This window comes from Protopterus annectens, chromosome 2.part1, assembly GCF_019279795.1.
Source record: "Protopterus annectens isolate FY-2018-M chromosome 2.part1, PAN1.0, whole genome shotgun sequence".
NCBI classification, from domain to species: domain Eukaryota; kingdom Metazoa; phylum Chordata; order Ceratodontiformes; family Protopteridae; genus Protopterus; species Protopterus annectens.
The window spans coordinates 1,005,986,413-1,006,009,103 of NC_056729.1; positions in this window are offsets into that span (position 1 = coordinate 1,005,986,413).

Consider the following 22,691-nt stretch of genomic DNA (forward strand, 5'->3'; position numbering starts at 1 on the left):
AAAACGTGCAGGAGTGTAAAGTGTTTCATAGATTTGAAAGTTATAACACACTCAGTATGACCATACAGTCACTGGGTTGAAATGAAATATTCCCCTGATCAATGAACAGATTTCAAAACAGTTTCTGTATTAACATTAAGTATTTTACAGTTTTTAAAGTTGTCAAATGCTTACAACACTGTTCTGTTGTAGTTATTGTATGTGCAGTACTAGAGTCAATCTTAACAGGTGTCAATCATGTATAATGAAGTTTGTTATGCACCTGACGGCAGTCTCCAATTAATATCTTCAAGAATATTTCAGTGTATTTTCTGTCAGCATATAATGAAGATTCACAACAAAATGTAATAGGTTTTGCAAATAATTCTGTCTGTGAGTAATAGATCTACTGCTCAAGAATACAAACTGTAACTGATGATCACAGTTTGACAGTGATATACTGCTGTCTGTGCAAACTGTATTTTAACACATTAGTAAATACTTTGGATAACCACTGTAAAATACAATTCCTTTCATTTCTGTATACCTTATGTTCATATTGCAATTAACATCCCATATTTTTAACTTTCTTATATCACTGTGCAATTCTTATATAATAGTGTCCCCATTTTTTTTCTGTAATAAACAAAATCACATTGTTATCTATTATACATTCATCATTTATAACAGAACAATTGATGGAATAATACCAAAATACAAAACTAAAGGTCATAATACTGATCATTATGGTAGCCCACCTATTTGTTTGACTGCCCTGATTAAATATAATCTAGTTTTGTTATGTCTAACTAAGAAAATATCAATGTAACACATATGAGATGTGTCTGATTTGCTGAAAGGTATCATGAATACCTTTCTCTAATAGACAGATTAAGCCCTGACTATGGTGCAATTTAACTGAGTTCAATTAGCAGCTTGGGTGTCTGTAGCAACTAGCCTGGGATTGCTGTCAACAGCCATTGCAGGTTCACTCATCCTAGAGAAGAGATGAGGGGCTGGCTTACCTCATTGGTGACTCCCAGTGGGAGACTAATGGTTAGAACTAGTGGAGTCCAGTCTTGTCCTATCTGAATGTGTTTGCATGTATACGTTGAGGAGAACTCAGTATGTAGAGGCTTGGATGAGATGCTGAGGAATTGCTGCCAAAATGGTAGGCTGACCCAAAGAACTAGCAAGCGAGCATGATCCCTACCACCTGTGTCTCACCAGATATGAAGGATCTTTTGGGATTCCCATGCAAGAACAAATAGGCCATAGAACTATTGCTTAGCCAAGGAATGACCATCTTTTGTTCTCTGAGAATGAATGGACCAATTGCAAGCATCAGGTAAGGTCCTGCAGCAAGCAAAATTAAAAAAAAATAATATCTTCCTGTGATGCCCTTTTTAAATTCACCAAAGCACCTAAATAAACACCAATTTCCTAGATCAGATTTATTGTAATTTTGGTAAACTACATTCTGCATTTTTAAAGCTGTTTCAGTGATTTTGCCTTTTCAGAATGTTTGTTGACAATCCATCCATCCATCTGTCCATCCATTCATCCATCCATCCATCCACAACCCTTTTTTCCCATTTTTGAATATGTCATCCGGGTGTCACTTCAAGAGTGACAATCATCTAGAACCAAAATTCACATTTCCAGGTGACTAGACCTGCTGTGTTGAACAATCATTTCTTCTTCTTCTTTCAGCTTTTCCTGGTTAGGGGGTCACCACAGCAGATCACCTGTCCGCACATGACTGGCAGTTGAGTTTTACGGTGTCGAGTTGCCAGCCTGGCACCCAACCTTACACAGAAGGCACACACACATACACACACACACACACACACACACACACACACACACACACACACACACACACACACACTCTAGACTCTAGATAACATTTTGAGCTGCCCATGAAGTACATCTTCAAATACTTTAGATAGACAGTTTCTCTATTGTTAACTGAATACACACTGGATGAGATTCTGTGTGGCTGTGCTTGACAAAGTTGAATTATAGTGCCCTTTGGGAAATCATCCATCACAGCTAATAACTCCATCAATAAAACATCCCTAAGAGTTGACCCAGTTGTTAGGGAACTGGGAACATATGTAGTCTGTAATCTGGCCTTTGACCAACTAGTAGACAAGATACTAAGAAAATCATTCTATGACACCCAACTCATAAGCAAGGGAATGGCATCCAGATCTAAGGAAGTCATACTACCTCTGTACTCAGCCCTTATCAGACCCATCATTGAGTACAATGCCTCCTTTGGCATGTACCTAACCAGGCACTTGCAACAGTTGGAACAACCTCAATGGTTCCTCACCAGAAGAATCCAGGGTATGAATACTCTGTTTTACACAAATCACTTTAAGGCCTTATCTCTGCACTCAGTAGTGGGCAATCCAAGCATGAAATTCTGTTATTTTGCTTGGAAGACTTTGTGGGTTTATGGAATAGAGTGATAGGTATTTAGGTGAAGAGGAGAGGAGTTGGTACCTTGTGGGCATGGCAGTGATGGTAGTGTTGGTGAGAGGGGATGGACCAGGATTGAGGTGGATGTCGCCAGCTGGTAAATGTGTAGTAGGAAATAGCGTTAGTTTGGTGAAAAAAGTAATGTAGTAGGCAATGGATTTGAGTCTATGTTTGGGAGAGGAGAGATGAATGCTGAAATGTTTTAGTTTAATTATTTTTAATTATAATTATTGACCATGGGATAGGTAAGGACAACATATAACCAAATAGGATAGGTCATTTCAAATACAAAAAGGGATATTTGCTAGGTATAAAATAGTCCACAAGGGCAGCTAGCCTAGTAGTTACTTAAGAACCTATGAACCTATGATACTGCAGAAAATGTATTCAATACTTAGGGCATGTTGCAACTGAGACTGTACCTGCAAAAGGCTCAGTACCACCATATTTGCACCAAACCTCTATACTGTATTATATTCAAAGAATGTTTGTTGTGAAAAAAACTAACCACAGTACCATTCCCAAACTTTTCTGGAAAGGAATCTCATCTCTCCTCAACCCAGGCAAAACTGAAAACATGTCCTAACCTAAATGCATCCAACATGGACTTAGCAAACCAATTTAACACCTTTTTCATAAATACCATCAATAAACTAACATCAGCTTTCATTAATAACTCAGTAACTCATCCCCAGCCCATCTCTTCCTCCCTAAACACCTCAACTCCACAACCCCCAACTTTTGCTATCAACCCCATTTCTATTTGTACCATCAAAAAACTTCTCATTAAAATAAAACCAGGCTCAAATGTCCCTGATGAAATCCCCTCCTACATTTTAAAAGCAGCTTCTGAAGCAATTGCCCTCCCTATTAGCATACTTATTAATCGTTCCATCTCAGAGTCACGTACCCCAACTCTGTAAGAAACGTTTCATTATACCTCTCCATAAGGGCGGTAACAATAATGACATTCAAAACCTTCGGCCAATCGCTATCCTGTCCCCTATTTCTAAATTACTCAAAAAGTGTGTACACAAACAACTTCTACCCTATCTTACCAATAACCAACTTCTAACCCCCACACAACATGGCTTTCGGCCAGGCCATAGCACCTCCACAGCCCTCCTCTCCTTCCTTGAAACAATCAATAAAGCATGCGACTCCAGTCACTTCGTATCCTCTCTTCTCCTCGACCTCTCCAAGGCATTTGATACTATTTCCGATACTCTACTCCTTACCAAACTCACTAAACTAAACCTTTCCCTTTCCACCATCCAGTGGTTCTCAAGCTACCTGACAAATAGACAACAAGCAGTAAAATGGAATAAGGCCTCCTTACCCTTCCTCAATACAACAACAGGCATCCCCCAAGGCTCCATTCTTGGCCCCCTATTATTCAACATATTCATTAATGATTTGTATCAAGCCATACCTAATTCCACTCTTATTCAGTACGTGGATGACTCTGCTATAATCTCTTCCTCCCCCTCCCTCACAAATCTCATACATCTCACTCAAGCCGCATTCTCTGCAACTGAGCAACGGATGCTTGAAAACCATCTGGCTCTAAATGCTTCCAAAACTAAACTTATACTTTTCAGCCCCACCAAAAACTTTCCTATTGACAAACTGTCAATCATAATCACCAGCAAAAACAACACTCCCCTTGAAATTGTCTCTGACTCAAAATTATTAGGAATAGTCACTGATGACCAGTTAAAATTCGACAAGCATCTACTAATCAACATAAAAAAACATATAAAACTAGGTATGCTTTACCGCCATAGCCATTTCATCTCTCCCTCCACTAGAATCACACTAGCTAATACATACCTTATCCCATCCCTGTTATATGGGGCAACTATTTTTACCAATCTGCAATCCTCCCTCAGAATAAAACGTGCAACTTGCTATAACAAAATATCCAAATTTGCTGCTGGTTACAAATCCTCTTCCCACCACTGTAATTCCCTTTACCAACTAAGCTGGCTAGAGCTACCCAATTTCCTCACTTACACCCAACTTATCCAAGACAATAAATTCATCCATAAACCATATCTCTGCCCCTCCCTAGAAAATACCTTTGAAATGTACATACCGAATCGACACTTGAGATCCAGTTCCCAAAACCTAATTAAACTTCATAAACCCTCACGTCCACCTGGGAACCACCTGCTATCCTTCTCCCTAGCACACCTCTGGAACTCTCTTCCTTCTTCCATCCACACTATCACCTGCAACCCTCACGTCCAGCTGGGAACCACCTGCTATCCTTCTCCCTAGCACACCTCTGGAACTCTCTTCCTTCTTCCATCCACACTATCACCAGCAACCCTCACGTCCAGCTCGGAACCACCTGCTATCCTTCTCCCTAGCACACCTCTGGAACTCTCTTCCTTCTTCCATCCACACTATCACCTGCAACCCTCACGTCCAGCTGGGAACCACCTGCTATCCTTCTCCCTAGCATGCCTCTGGAACTCTCCTCCTTCTTCCATCTGCACTTTCTCCTGCAACCCTCACATCCAGCTGGGAACCACCTGCTATCCTTCTCCCTAACATGTCTCTGGAACTCTCCTCCTTCTTCCATCTGCACTGTCTCCTGCAACCCTTACGTCCAGCTCGGAACCACCTGCTATCCTTCTCCCTAGCATGCCTCTGGAACTCTCCTCCTTCTTCCATCTGCATTATCACCTGCAACCCTGATGTCCAGCTGGGAATCACCTGCTATCCTTCTCCCTAGCACACCTCTGGAACTCTCTTCCTTCTTCCATCTGCACTGTCTCTTGCCTTTCCTCATTCAAAACCTCATTACACTCACATCTTGCATCTCAGTGGATATACTCCTCCTCCCATCCTACCTAAGTTTCACATAAATAGAAAATTAAATGGTAGCCATATAGAAAATATATTAAGTACACTTAGAAGAATATAGTTGCACAAAAGTAGTAAATGCAAGTTGTACGTGCTGTACTGTAATTAACTTGGAATACATTAACTAATACAACTGTAAAAGTATAACAATATATTCATACAAAATATAACTTCACTTCACCCATAATGCCATTGTTTTTCTCTTGATAAAATGCTATACTCCTGCTTTTTCACATGTCCAAACCTTTAAAGTGTCACTGTTATTCTGAGTCTGTACTTTTGTGTGTCACTCATTTTCTGAACCTGTACTTTTGTTGTGTTAATCTTACTGCAGAAATTGTACTTTGTACCTACTTCACAATTTCAGATAATGAATGTTTCTAAATCTAATGTCCTCCTACTACTTTATTTTATAAATTGAACTGTAGACTCATTCTAATTTTAGTAATTGTATAATTAATTTCAAGTGGACTCATTCTTATTTTAGAAATTGTATATTTAATTTCAGTGTTTCTCATACTTCTGTACTTTCTAAACAAAAAGTTTTTTTTTTAATTTTTTTCTAAGTAAAACTCATTGTAATTGAATTTGTCTTGGAGCTTTTCTCCCCAGGACTCCATTGAAAACGGGTTCCTTGGCCCAATGGACTATCCTGGTAAAACAACTGCAAATAAATAAATAAAATAAATAATAAATGGATCTTCCTCAAAATAGAAAGAGATGTATGAATAAGCCTTCTTGGCAATCAACAGAATTATACTTCTGAATAAAATGTTTGCACACTTTAATTGGTATCTGCCTATCAGGATGGCATATGATGCTTTGCTATTATTACACAAGTTTCCTTCTGGTACCAAGAGACCCACTGCATTTGCTTCATGATCAGAGGTGACACCCCAGTATAATTATACCCAAGCTGACAGAAAAAAACAATAGACTATATAGAGGGTGAACAGCTCCAACCAATCCCATTACTGATAAGTTTCACATTGGTAATGGAAATTATAGCACTTCAGTGTCTATTTCTAAGCTCCAAAAGGAGTATAATACCATTGATGACCTTGTTACTGTTGCACATTGGTGACTTTTTCTTGAAGAACATTTATACAGTATTGAATTTAAATGAATGAGAAACTGTCACATTTGCTGTATGAGGCACTTAGTGTCCAACACTGCATAGGTATTACACTGCTATACCAAATGACATTTGGCAAGTGAAATATTACAGGTTTAACAGTTAAAAGAAGTCTTCATATAACGAGCAACAAAGAATAATCCTATACTGTCCATGTTGTATGAATACAAAAGGGTGAGTAGAAGTTTCTAAATTATTGTGCCATGTTTCAGCAGTCAGGAAGGATCAGTTGCCTAGACAATCTACTGTGCACAGAGTCAAAACTCCTTTAATGTTATTAAACAAAGTGTTTAAAATGCACAACAAGGGCAACTGAGACATATGAAAATTAAATCTGTTACTCAAGGTTTTGTGTGCTGGCAACCTACAGGAAAGTAAAGTGAGAATTTAGCCAGAAGCACAAGTATAATGGCCGTAATACGTAAATACCTTTTTTTGCTCTTTGTCATCCACTCATTTATTAGTCTTTTTTTCATTCCACCAATGGTTATTTCAGGCGCGCCCATGCTTGTACCTTATAGCCCCTGCTTCAGCAGCACCCGTATCTCCCAGCCTCCATAGTCAGTTCACACAGGGAGTTCAACTACAGGATGACTACCTGCACAAAAAGTACCAGTTATGTGTCAGGTTTCTAAGCGACTGCACCAGCTGGCACTGCAGACTGGGATGAGACAGACTGGGCACTGTCATTCTGTAACTGGTGAGAGATTTCTGCTAGCCTAAATCTAACTCCTGTGCTGACACAATTCTTACATGTGAACTACAGCAAACATGCTTCCTCGGGTTCTCTTATCCATCCCGGCATCCACCAGTGTGCCCCTCTAGTGGATCCGTGTCTCATGCCCCAGGATGGGAAAACTATCTTCACCTGCAGTGATATCACGCTTCCTGAGTTGGTAACTGCACTGTGGTCACTTGGGTCATATTCAGTGCTTTACCCACTATGCCACCAGTGCAGCTACACACCTTTTATTTTCATGTAACCCTCTGTACTGTATTATGATGTGCACATGCATGGCTTTATTGTCTCCTCTGTCACTAACTTTGTATAATTGCCACTGTATTGCCTCTAAGGTTATGTATAACTGCTCCTTTTTTGGTATGTTTGCCCCTTAGGTCTCCTGTGAAAAACAAGCCTGGTCCAGAAAGATTAACAAAAATGTTAATAAAAAAATAAATAAAAATAGATAATAGATGATCTAAAATATAAAGTGTCTGACTCCTTCTACCTTCATTTGTCTAGTGTGTTACTCTGAGCAAGTCACTTAACCAGACAGTCTTCTTGGGTCACCCCTAGAAATGGACACCTGTGTCCAATGGGTTTACCAAGTTAACAAATACATAAAAATAGATGCATATGAAGTCAGTCATCTAAGAAAATAGTATTTCATTGTTATGGGCAGTGCTCACAGGAAATAGTCTGCCTGAATATGTATGTAGTGAAAAGACTGGATGTGAAATGATTAATCAAAGTGCTTGAAAGACAAATGCAAAGAAGGCTACTTTTTCATAGCAGCAAAGCTCCCAACCCCACTCCAGCCCATAAACAGGAGTTGCAATCTTTGCAACTAATGTATTCAGCTCTGGGTTGTCTCATTTTTGGAATATGGAGAAATGCTTCTTGCAGTTCTAATTTTATTTATTTATTTGTTTGTTTGTTTATTTATTTATTTATTTATTTTTGTCACAAAACAACCAGAGTTTGGTCATGTGGTACTTAATAATAATAAGGAACCACTGTTTACCTTAAAAGAATTAATAGCCTTAGCAAAACAAAATGGCATTGAACAGTTCACACTGCTTCCTACTATCCAAATCTAATAGGCTAGCTCTAATAAAAAAATATTACACTAAAAGAGATACAGTTCCTTTTTGCACATCATCAAAACATAGGTCAAGGTACCTCTAATATACACTGCCAGCAATGCGATTCCTAAAATGAAGTTTAAGATCAGTCTGGACCTCTTGAAGTCTGTTATCCAGACTGAAGCACAGAATAAGCAACTTAATCACCTGCATGAGAAGACAGGCACAAGCATTACTTTTCAGTAGTGCACTTTCACAAATGATCATGGAACCAAAGGGCATTTAGGCCATAGTGCCTGAAGAATGGGGCCCCTGGTATATACAGTTTGAGTGGGCAATGACACTTAGAGATGATATGCTATGCATATTTAAAATGTCTGACTACCAGAATGGCAGATTTTGATAGTGTGATGGATAATCGATACAATACTCCAAGAACAATGGCTGACCAATTACCATAACATAAGGACAGATGATGCTGGTGCCATGCCCCCGAACAATTATTGACTAGTAGCATACCATAAAAATAGATGAGGAATGACATAAATGACAAATTCCAAGAAAAATGAGACCAAAACTGTGCTGTAAGAAGGATAGTTAACCAATACCATAAACTAACAACAACTAATGACCAGTAGCTTACCATACCATAAATTTAGGTGACCAGTTCCATACTGCAAGAAGAATGGATGATAAATATCCAAACCAACGAAGGATAGATGGCTGACACCATAGATTAAGATCCAAAGAATTCATTATGTGCCGTAGAGATATAGATGGAGGACTCAGTTGTGAAGATGTATTCACATGATTTGGGTATTGAAACTAGAACCTCAAGGTCAATGAAGTCACTGAAACATTATTTTGAATGGCAGAGAAGGAGCCCTGCTAGACTGAATCCATGAGAGGACAAAGCATAGAAAAAAATTAAAGGGAAATCAGACATTTATTAGGGCAAGTACACATTGGTGTATGTCATGGTTTTTCAGGAAAGTGAAGAAATATGTCCCTTAGCAGAACAGGCTGCACTGCCAACCCTAGATGCCATGCTGGTTCTTAAGATTCAAATAAATGCTGATGTTGTACTGAAAACCGTAATGGCAACGAGTGATAAAAATGGAACTTCTAGAGGATATGATGACACACCATTGGAACAAACTTGAAAATTTAAAATATAGGAGTTTGAAAATTGAAAAGAAACAAGGCAAACTCAATATAGCCAAAAGGACATATCAAGCACTTCTGCATTTACACACATCTATGCATGTGCTACTGAAAATGTGCCAAGATATTAAATTACTAGTTCATTTTTTCATCCATCCATGATTTTAGGTTGCATCTGACTCCAACATCAACCCTTTGAACTGCATTTTTATAAAAGAATCCTTTGAATGTAACCACATAAAAAATGTTGCAATACTATCTAATGTGTTATATTAGCTATTCAGCCAAAACACAAGTGTGGTACATTGGTGTACTTCATATGGACAACTATGTATGCACATCCCCATACGTGTGCATCTGTAATGTTTGCAAATCATTTAAATGAATTCATCAACTACAGTTTTGAGTTTCTATATTTGTTTAATTAGCATACAGTATAATATTAAATTAATGAAAACATTACAGGTGAAGATCAGTTTAAACTTGCCACCATCAAAGTGAGAATAAAATCATAAGAATGTAAATCTAGAGGTCTACTAAAGCATGTCACATTGAGGGATCATTTTATCTTTCAGTTTCTATAAAGCTTCCAGAATGCTCTTTCATTTTTTTTTTTCAATTAATGTTCTGGTCAAAGCAATACTGTGAGGCTATAAAATGCTAACAGATTTATAATACTGTTATAAATAGTACCGAATTTTAGTCTTTAAGTTTGAAATATCAGCATTATTTAATCTTTAAAATTTTGGCCATATTTTGCAGGATAAGTGTCAGAAATGAATTTGGAAAGGCAAGCAGACAATAACAATTAATTTTGTGGTTTGCAGTAATCGGTACTGTTTTTCAACTGCAGCTTTCTGCAGGGTTGATTTATGGATGCTCTCATTTCACAAATATGCATTTTCCATTTGTTGCTATAGCAACTTCTCCTGTAAGAGAAGTGCGTGGGTGGGTAGTGTGCAGAGAGAGAGAGAGAGAGCTCAGGGACTATGCCTTCCGGCAATGCTATTACAAAACTTAACAGCTCTTTGGCAGAGAATTCTCCAGGGAGAGAGATATTGAGCTAGACAAAGAGAAAAAAAATCAGTGAAGGAATAAGGGGTCAAGCACAAATTACCATTTCATTTCACAGTCTTGTGCCTTTTAAACAAAGAAGGTTCTTTGATTGGTTTACTTCCCAGCATTCTCAAGGTCATACAGAACAAAAGGAAACTGTACTCTTGGCATGGGGGAGGGGTAGTAAATTTATGTATCATGTTGCAGGGCTTTGAACCACATAGTCTGGACTACAACAAAAAAAAAACATGTTTGCTTCTCAGACAAAGCTTCTTTCTCCTCAGTATATACTAGAAAACTGCTTACATTTTGCAATAACCTTGACAGAAAGCTAGACCGCAGAGCTTAAAAGAACCAGGTGGTAAACACACTGCTGCCATCTTCTGGAAAGTATGCAGTACTTGCTCTTTATGTGAAAATTCTAGTAACCAGTCATCTTTTGTTGTTAATCAGTTGGTAAAATGTGATTACCAACAAAATACTAAACTAGTTTAGTAAATGGAGTTGTTCATGATTTTTTAGTTTCAAGTATTCTAGTTTGCAATCAAATGGTGCAATAATAAAAATTGTTTAAATTGCAGATCAGAAGTATACCTTTATTGTTCTTATGAACAGTATTAATCATTTTCAAATTACTCAGTGGCACATATGGTAATTTCTTGGAGAACCATCATTCCATACATTGTTGAAGAAATCAGAATGTTTATTAATAAGAAATACGGTGAAAGTCTACACTACAAAGCACCAGAGTTATCGAGTATGAAGTACTTGAATGTGTGTGTGTCAGTTATTTATCTTTTCTGGTCCATTTTCACTTATGGTATTGTCGGCTGTTCACCTTGAATAAATGAAGAAATGTCACTGTATGATTATTCCCCTTTATAAAATAGCAATTTCAGTCCCTGCTTTAGCATTTTCTCATCTCGGCTCCTTAATCAAAATGCAAACTTTTCCCATTTATTTCATTCTGACCATCAAAACACTGGCTCAAAATAAACGTGGAGCTCAAAATTGATAATGCTTTAATCAACACATTTTAAAAAGCTGACGATTCTTTTCTTTTAACTACTAAATATCTGAAACAGAATCATTGTCTGGATCTTTATAGACCTTTGTCCTATTTCCTGCCCAAGATGAGCTACCTTGGCTCAAGATGGAAGGTGCTTATACTGCAGAAATGCATAAACGTATTAGTCTATATTTCACGGGTTGTTTCGTTTGTTAAAATGTGCAGTTGGTGATTCTTGTTCTCGACTGCACAGCTAAGTGACTGTTGCTATAGTAGACTTCTGTTAAGTTGACTATTGCAGTGGAGTGGGGGGGGGTTCACTTTCATCAATGTTGTGCAACTATGGACTCATGTAATTGAAGATATGTTTGTGCGGCTTAAATATCATTTTGTTAATTTAATATAAAAGTTCATAAACCATGAAATACAACGTGCAGTTGTTACAATGTATTGTCTGTATCTTTTTTATGTGTTTACACATGTGTGATTTTTATTTTGTGTTATTGTTTTGTGGTATATGATTTAAATTACAGGTGTATTAGTCTTTGGTTTGCTGGTTTATTAATGTATTACATCTGCATTGGGAGACTAAGGTATTACTACTGCTGCTTGTTTTTGGACATGCTTGTTTGGTATATATGGTCGATAAGTATGTTTTAGTCATCATGCTGTAGATTTTTTTGCTATTTTGCATGTCAATAAGGTGAGAGGTGAACATGTAAGAATATATTCATTTCATGATACACACTTTATCTTATACATTCCCTTACTGTCTAATGGTTTTGCCGTGAATTCTGCATGTTTCATTGCACTCTTGTTTATAAGCTGTGATCAGTACCTAACCAAACTAAATTGGCTCACATGAAGATAAGAAAATCATGCAACCCTGATTCAGGTATACCAGTACCTCAGTATTGTATTGCGGCTTACATCAGAAGGCTCCCTAGTCTCAAGGTTCATTTTTATAGCCTATCACAACTTAATATGAATATCATAAGAAAACTGAAGCATTTCATCCTTGATAGAGTAAACCATTTGCACAGTGCATGGTAATCCTCATTAACCTAAATGTACTTAGATATTTACAAGGAAACGCAATTATTCTGCATGCACAGGATTTTCAGAGAATGTATGAGAATGAACTTGGAGCCGTGTTGATTTATTATCATTAATTAATGGATGATAAAATAGAGTAATGCATTATCCCCATGCCTCAAATACCCAAAAATACAGCAAGCCTCACAGGACACTATTAAAATAACATATTCCTCCCTCATTTAAATGTTCAGTAGAAAAATATTGGCTCAGTCCCATGAGTAGATATTATTTTCCTTTAATGCAGAAAATTATTATTGGGTCTTCAATCGTAATAAGATGTTATATGTTTGAGAAATGTAATGAAGAAATTCACAGTGGGACAATAGCTTGTCTGAGTACATCTAAAGAATACATAACAAATGGTAATGACTGTAAACTTGATCATAACTTTTTGAAATATATGGGGAATTTATTTGCCCAGTATACTATCAAAATGTTTTGCAGCACAAAGTGTCGAACAGTATTTAAATCTGTTAGCAGATTACTGATGCGTTTCACTTTTGGTTGCCATTTGTATGCCACATTAGGTATGCAGCCTTTAAAGTTGTTAGTTCATTTTCAGTGCAGTTCTATGGTAACTATAGTCAGTGTAGCAATGTGAGATTCATTTATAACATTGCACTTAGATGTCTGAACCTTGACAAAGTCCATTTGTTATAGCAAAGTTGTTATGTATAAACTTCAGTATAACAAGCTTATTTTTCTCTTGATGTCAGAAATTATTATGTTTTCATTATTAAAACAAGATCAAACTTCAAGATGGCTTTCTATCAGTACACTTTGTGAAGTACCTTGAGACCTCTTCCGGAAACAGTTTGCATAGAAGGAGTCACAGGTGTTGAACTGCTAACAGTCTCTGAACTCATGGTTGAAGCAAATGAAGACTCATCAATCAGCAAAGGATTTGAAAAGAATGAATAATTTAACATAAAAAGAACTCCTGACTTGACAACCTTTCTGGACTTTCTGCTAAGCTATGCCAGTTATCTGTACTAGCTGTCACAGATGTTGCATATCTTGGGAATAACAAGTCCACATGACTACGGCAATATCCTTTTTTCAGTCCATTGCTATTGTTAAGTGCAGTTGACTCAATGTCAGTTCATGATGACCTTATGGATAGTTGCCCTAAACTGTGTATCACTTTCAATCATTTGACTGATTACTAACAGAAAGGCATTCCATAACTTTAGTTATAGTATCAGTCCATCACATTGATGGGCTTCCTGTTTTATGCTGACCTTCAAACTTGTAAAGCATGATATCTATTTCCAATTATCTTTTCATTTATATGAAATGTGTATCAGTTGTAAAAGCTGAAGTCCTACCATATGAGCTTCCAGGGAATAAGGGAATACTTGGATTTTATTTCCTCCAATACCAGTTCATTTATTTTTGGGGTGGGGGTTCATGGTATGCAGTATTTTTCATGGACACCATCATTCAAGGTGTTAGTTTTCTTCCTGTATTTTCACTTCACCATCTAGCTTCTGCACCCATATGCTGTTATGCAAAATGACAACGAATGGGCAACTTAAATCTTTATATACAAAGATACACTTAATTCTGAACAAAATTACAAAGCTAAAGAACTCTATCCCATTTCTTCTTTACTTACTAACCCTTTCTCACCTCTGCATCACTCAGTTTCATTCATATCTCTCATTTTGTCTTTCCCACCTAAATCCACATTGCCTCATGAAATTATCTCTCGTTCTTTTTATGTGTATAGTGTAGATTTCACAGCAGCTTCACTTATTATTACAGTAAATACCTATTCACCTTTCATTTTCTGTTCACAGCAATACTCAACCATATATAACAAATCCATGTAAACAATCTACCAGGATTTTTTTGTATTATAAGGTATGTAGCTTTCGATTTTCTATATATGAACATTATTTCACTTTCTGTATCCAATATCATCTTTGTAAAATTGTTGTCAGTAACGGCTGGTGTATAACTCTGGGGTAAATGTGAAAATGGTCCAGTGAGATTAGTGTTCGACCCTGGTTAACAATAAAAGAAAAGACAACTACATCTCTGCACCTGAAGATCTTACCTAGACTCTTCCAGGTCATTATGTCAGGAGAATTTCAACATCCCGTTTATTGGCTGCTTCCTTTTTTATTCATTAATTAACTTTGTTGACTGGTTAGTGGTCTGGTCCTCAGACTCAGGCTAGAGAGGTAGTTCAAAATTTTAACATCCAATTAACATTTTGTAATACTGTACAATGCAGTAAGTGTAACATGCAATCCATTTGATTCAAATATAGTACCAGCACAGAAAATAGAGATAATTATAATTCAGTAGTGCCGTACAATGAATAGAATATAACAAACACTTTATAGAACCAAGAAACATTTGATAATAGAGAAGGGGTTGCAAACAATGTTTATCTATCATCAGTGATTATCATATAAATGCATGCATATGTGATTGTGCCAGTACATCAGTACAAGTAAGCAGTAAGGATGTTTGTACAAGTTTGTGCTAGCTGCTTTATATCACACTTACACTGACCAAAACAAGGGCACTTGTATTCCTTATAAAGAGATCGAAGTATCTGAACATACTTAATGAATGCCTGTTGGTTTTGGATAGTCTGTGGCAGAGGGATCCACTCTGTGGGTGCAAGCTTTCAGAAGACTTTCACCTATTGCTTTTCTGAACTGTGGTCTAGACAGGGAGATTGCAAAATCTGAAGATAACTGTAAGGAGTAGCTGCTTTTTTTTAAGATGTAGAATCTGTGCTACAGATAGACATTAGGAGTAGTATAATAGCTTATGTATCAGACAGTTAAGTAGAGATGTTGCCCTAGCAGTTATTGGCAGAAATTTGGATTTTTCTCATGAATAACAGTGATATTCTTTGGTGCTACATATGATTATAAATCTACAGATCTTGCTTTCTTATTTCATTATTGATTATTAATCCAAGCAGAATGTCTTTTTCTACTATTTTCATTTCTGCTTCAAGAATAAATTAACTAATTTTACAAGTTGTCAGGATTTTCATGTCAAGATGAAAACCCATTTTGAGACTATGTTGTTTCAGTCTATACACTATACAAAAGAGGGCCATCTGTGCTAAAGCCACTGCTAGTACCCCTTTGTTTCTTAGTTCGTAGTTTTAAGCTATCTCTGCTGAAAGTCCTTTACATTGTCTTAGAGACAATGTGACTAACATGAGCTTCTTGCTGAGGTTTTACAACTTGCTGAGTCATGATAAGCTTCAACAAGTCTAAACAAGCATGCACATTTCTTCCCAACATGATAAAGGCAAGAGGCATTAAAGCAGAAGAATAAGGCATGTTCCTGGAGCACAACAAAAATGACATCCAGATGTTTCTGAATTGACACTTGATCAGTTCTCAAAGTTTTTTCATGGTTTATACTAGGCTTTTGAGCAATCTATTGGTTGCTCTGTGATATGAAGCTTATGTAATAAGGTGTACTCCATTCCTTCTCAGAAATTTTTTAAACATTTAAGAAAAAAAATGTGGTCCACTTTCACTTCATTGTTATTCAAGCAACCCAGAACTCATGCAGTTTACATTAAGTACTTTCAAGTGTTATAGAAAACATGACTGTAATCTCTATCTTCTTCAGATGAACATCATCTGCCACTAAGAACATATCCCATTCAAAATGTCATGCAAACTCCATTCAGATGTTCTTCTAGGGATCCTCAGTGCAGTCCCAAAGATGTAATGGTGGTAGTGGCAAACTTTTTGCACACTTACATGAGAAGTCCTTGGTTATTCCTCAATACTACTATTCAAGGCAGGCCTCCTAAATGAAGTGAAGATTAATTATTTCATGCAGGCCATTCTATAATGTGTAAAACACAGTTGATCAAACAACTGCTGTCTCAGAGTGGGGAAAGACTGACTCACTTTCCACACAGTAAACAACCAGAATAAAAAGATAACTCCAATCTTCTAGCAGAGTTTGTTAACATGAGTACTGCAATTTCCCATGCAGCACCAGAACCATGGCCTGTGGAAGTGTAGAATCTACTTTATTGGCTTTTCTTACTTTGTAAGTAGTCAAGAATCCATGTGTGACGACCCTCCACTAGACCAGTAATCAAGGAGCCTCAATCCTCACCACTGGCAACAGTGGGGGGCATTCACTGAAAGGATGACAAGTACACACACAGTATTTCCAGATGCAGCTCTATGCATCAAGTGCAATTTCCCTTAAGAGCACACAGAGACCACAGTCAGTCCGGGGCTGGTTTCTCCCTTTTTCCCCAGATCCCCATTAAGACTCCCCACTGGCACAGCTATAGAGTCAAGTCCTTAGCTAGAGTTCCAAGCCAAGTTCTCCAACACTCTCTCTGTCCAACCAGTGCTTCGTGTCCCTGCCCAAGTAGCTGACACACACACTCTTGAAGATTTGTTTTACACACGCACACCTAGGAAAGGCTGGCACAGGTTTAATAACTGCCCAGACTTAAGATAGTTACCACTGCCACCAGAACCCTTTATTAGCTACTTTAAGGCCCTTAGCTCAGGGTGTCCATTCTTACTGTGTAGTATTAATATTAATACAAATGGTAGTTTCACCAAGAGCAAGGATATTAGGAGTGTTCCACACAGTATCACCAAATAAATATGCAAGTACTCTCAAAGGTTAAATATCTTTACAAAGATCAGACACAATGAAAGGTTTAAATATATTTGATAATAAATAATAAAAGAACCGCACAGTGGTGCAGCGGTAGCATTGTCGCCTCACAACAAGAGGTCCTCCGGTTCAAATCTTGGCTGGAGTGCCTTCTGTGTGGAGTCTGCATGTCTTCTCTGCATTTGTGTGGGTATTCTCTGAGTACTCCGGTTTCCTCCCATGTTACAAAGACATGTGTCTGGAGCGCTTCTCCCTGGGCCTTTGCTGAAAATTGGCTTTGTTACAAGTTGTTCCAGTTAACAAATGTTAAAACAAAAATAAAAACAAGAAAATGCTAAATATATATTCACAGTGACATCACAGTTCAAAATCACAAGAAATATTTAAAATAACATTGCAGTACAGTCTCAAATAAATAAAGAAAAACATCTAGACAAAGCTTTACTATATTCCTGACTCTATCAAAGAGAATTACTATTCCATAGTAATTTACTATTAGAGCAAGGCAGATGTGGTGAGTGGATCTTGTTGTTGTCAGGGCCAAGACATAATGCAGAATGTTAAGTCTCACTAAGGGATTTCTCAGATTAATATCTAAAATATTACTGCTGGGATAGCTTGCAGAATGAAATCATTTCCGGTCATCTGACTCATAGTTCCCAAGCCCAAAACCCCCATTACTAGAAGCTTGCAGCATTTATATCTATGTGTATAAATATACATACAAGGGCTTTTCCTCAGATCTTTGGCAGATACTAGAAGTCATAAAACAATTGTATTTCTTCATGCTTCAAAAGTAGGAATGAGTTCACTCCAACAGAAAGCTTCCTAACACAGACATTGTGTCTTTAGCTGCATTGAAAACTTGAGAGGTAGCCTTTTTATTGCGTCCTATAAAGTAATCTAATTTCAGGTATTTTTCCAAAATTTACTAGACTGAGGTTAACCTCCTGTATCCCAGTTTCCACTGTTAAAATGTATACATTTAAACAGTTACAATAGTGCAGGTACATTTCTATTCTCTTCCAGTAGAGCACACTCTGGTTACATTTCAGAGAGCACTTTGCAAATATCTTTTCAATGCACACATATGTACAAGCAGTTTGATATACACATGACATACAGTTTTAATACATTTGTAACACAAGCATCTTGTATAAATCATTTCGATATTCACCAATGGCATATAATTATTTACAAAATTTCAACTAGCTGTGCTGGCAGTATCTCCTTTTGGCATACCATGTATGAAAGAATCTAGGTCATCTAACACCTTGGGCAGTTCCCCAGACTGGCCCCCCTTCAACATAACTTGAGGATAAAATAAAGTTATTCTCAAACGTTGAGAACCAAAATATTCAAATAAGTAAATAATGTCTTTGTCAACTGTAGCAAGCTGCTTTCTACATCTGTAACAAGTTGTAATAACCATCTCACTACAGTTATTAGCAAAACACTAATCTTGTAACTGAAACTGGGTATGCAGTATTAGAATTAATTTATGAAGCCACAATATCTTTCTAGCTTAATAAAGGAATGCAATATTGCACTTGCATCCTATTGCCACCTGTAGATTGTCCCCCCAATAGCTTGTGTTAAGGGAAGCTTTCTCCCTCATCCCACCTGAGTTAAAGTTATGTCTATAATGACCACTAGCATAAAATCAAAAGTTCCATGTGTTCCACTCTAGACTTGAAAAATTCAAACATATACTGGTAAACATATGATCCATTCACTTCTCACCTCGTAATCATCCAGATAACACTGCACCTCTGAAAAATCACGCAGGATTTAATTAATATGTCTTAGAAACAATAATGGAGCTGATGTAATGCCAAATGTCAGTCAACACTATTGATAAAGTTCCCAGTATGTTACAATTGTGAGTGATTCTTGTCACTTTTTGTTAACATACCTTTGTAGGTAACTTTGACACAAGGCAGTTTTACTAAAATTCTGTTCCCCACAGTTGCTAACCATGTGAATATGTCTTTCAGGCATGTCACTGTTATGTGCACAGTATAGGATTGTTCCTTACCTTAAGATCTCCACACATCCTGATACAGACATTTCCCTTCATAACTGAAATGAATGATGTAGCCTGTTCACTTTGTGCAACTGTTTCCACTAAGCAGTCTGTCTCTGTTTCCAGTTTAGACTTAAAAACACAGGGGCCAGGTCTGGCCCTCGAGGACTTCAGCTGACTAGCAGGCTTTACGTTTAGTTTCACAATGATTATTTTTACATCACCAAGTTTCTTTTCAAAAACAACTGCATGTTTTTTTTTCAATAAAGACGCCAATTTAGCCTCCCCATTTATGAACTTCAAAATAATGAATTCCAATTTTCTTAAGCCAAAAACCTCCTTCTAATCCTTGCAGGCCACAAACCAATCTATTATGATGAGTATATAATAAGTGTTTTTGTGCATTTCACATGGCAAGTCATAAACCATTAGAGCAACCCTAATTTCGCAATGTCCAGCCAGTTTCATCAAAACAGCAATAAAATGAACTCTAATTCCTTTTATTGTTTTTTAATGGAATTCTTTATACAATGACCAACAGTTTGAGAGAGAAATGATATTCTATAACTTCTGTTAGCTAATTAGATAAGCTGGCACTGGTTTCTATCATCAAACCAATCAATACAATAACCCAAAAGTGTTATGTCTGTTTATACTTAGATAAACTAACTGTTTTATCATCTTTAGTACCAATTGTTAAAAAAGATCAAAAACATCAAATATAAGATGCACAGATCTGTATTTTTTATAAGATTGACCCCATATCCCCATAATAGTATGCCTTTTTGTAAACTTTCCTTTCACTTTCCCATTTTTATTTTCTTTCCTTTAAAATATCATTAGTCATAATTCTGTCCTTTGTTTTCATATTGCCTTTATTTTTCTGCACACGGTCACAATCTTCTCCTGTCAGTATTATAAGAACCTGTTTGACTGTAAATTTGTATTTCTAATTACCTAGAAACATTGGCTTTCTAGAAAAAAAAACATTGTTTTCTTACTTATTTTTATTGTTTTAGTTGTCATTTTGGATTGCTCTATATAGTGGGCCACATTATAACCAAGTAATTCTATTATTCTTGCATTAGAGATCAAACATTTTTGAAATAACTCAGGAGAGAGAGAGGCCTTTTCACAGTTACATTATTTCATCCTCCAATGACTCATGCCTCATCATTTTTTAAACACTGAGCAACTCAACAAAGTATAGAAACAAACAAAAAAAATTGCCCTGGTCTTTGTATGAGGCCTGGCTATCCAAATCTCTGAATGCACCAACTCCATGGCTGCACTGTATTGAAGAATAGTGGAAAAACCTAATGGAGTATACCACTGACAGACACAATAAAAGTGCATGTGTTTTTTATAAACCACAATTAAAAGAAATTGCACAAAAGCTGCTCACAGGAGAATATATCAGCAAAGTGTAGGACAGCCTATTCTGGACAGCTTTCTTTATTGCATTCTCCCTCACCTATGCATACATACTGCATCAGATTAAGGAACATAGTACCAATTATCTACAACTACAGTAAACTCCTCAGTGCATTAATATAAAGCAAAAAGTAGGTTAATTTATTCTACCTAGAAATAAAAATAACCTTTTCTTTAAAGAGTTGATAAAGATGAATTGTGATGAGCCCATATAAGCAGCAAGGGATGATATAAGCCTGTCAAAGGTTAAAACTACTACTTACATGGGACCAGACAATATGCCAGGCTGCATTCACATCGGTGCCAACTATGCAGTTTCTGAGCCTCTACTTAAACTGTTCAACCTCAGCCTATCTACAGGACTTGTTTCTGATTCCTCGAGAACAGTCACCATAACTCCTCTACATAAGGGTTTCCCTTCTACAGGCCCAGGTAATTATAGACCCATCAGTCTCACCAGCCTTAAATGCAAAGTCATAAAATGTATCACAGCAGAACTTGTTTATGTAGATGCTGGCAACCGAACTGATCTAGATCCCAATCAGTTTGGTTTCATGAAAGGCAGTTCCTGTCTCCTGAACCTAATAAGTTTCTTTGAAAAGATTGCTTGGGCTGTGGACAGTAGTCATTCTGTGCACACTGTTTATTATGACCTGGCCAAGATCTTTTGACACCATCTCCAATGCTGGTATTATTGAAAATTAGACAAGCTTCATGTAATCCCCAAACCACAAAATAAAACTATAGAATCAATGCTCAGCCAGTGCTCCAAAACTTTTAATAAAAACACAGCACACTGTGATAAAAAAACAGCTGTAGTGTCTCGGCACACAGGCCTTCCAGGAGTTAACAAGCAACAAATGAAAAACTCATTAAATACTGTTAACATTTAACCTCAATAGAAAAACATCCAATCAAAAATGTCACAATAAAAACTTCTAATTACATTTCATATTCAGTCCAGCAGGTGTCAAAGTACCATATTTTAAAATAAACACAGTTTCTTTATAAAACAATTTATTTTTCAAAAGAAAACTGTTATCTGTTGTTACCTGCTCTAAAATACAACCCTTTAAAAAATCAACTCTTCCTCCATGTACTGAATTAAAATGAAGTGCTACAGAAGTTTCACATTTATTATTTTTAATGTCCCTTAACTATTCCTGCAATTTTACTCTAAACCTTCTTTCAGTTTCTACAATATAAAAAAGATTGCAGGAACACCTTAACACATATATTACACCTTCAGTTCACACTGGCTGAGCATTGATTCTAAAGCTTCATGTAAGCCCATACATTGCCCGTTGCAAATTTGCTCTCCAAGAGATACGTGTTGTGAAAGTTGCTTGTTTCCTCTCTGAATGTAAAGTAGTAAGTAATAGGATACTACAGAGATCAGCTCTGAGTTATCTCTTGTTTGGCATATATTTTGATTACATCCAAGTATCAAAAATAATATCAAACTAACTAAAAAGTACAGCATAGTAGCATTTGGCAGAAAAGTTTTTCTTACCTCATATGTTATAAGTGGTAGTCCTCTTCAAACAGAGATTGTAATAAGAGATCTAGGTACTTATGTGGGTAACTCAGTCATTTCATCCTTATCTTTTCACCATAGTCAGGAAATCCTTCTATTTGACCAGGTCGATTTCCAAGTGAATATCTTCAAGATCCAAAGCAGTTATCCTACCACTGTGCTCTTCTCTTTGTCAACCCCATCATTGAATATAATACTCCTTTGGTATGTACAAATCCAAGCATGCTGCTTATCAAGAAAGGCCCCAGATATGTTTAACCAAGAAAAGTAAAGATCTTAATTCTTTCAACTACCCTGATATATTAGCATGACTTTACTTACACTCAGTAGCCTACAGGCTGCTGTGAGGTGACCTGTGTCTTGCTTTTCAAGCCATGAAAGGTCCAATCTTAGTTGACTTCCTATCTCTTTGCTAAACCAGTGGCTCTACAAAAACCCAAAATAA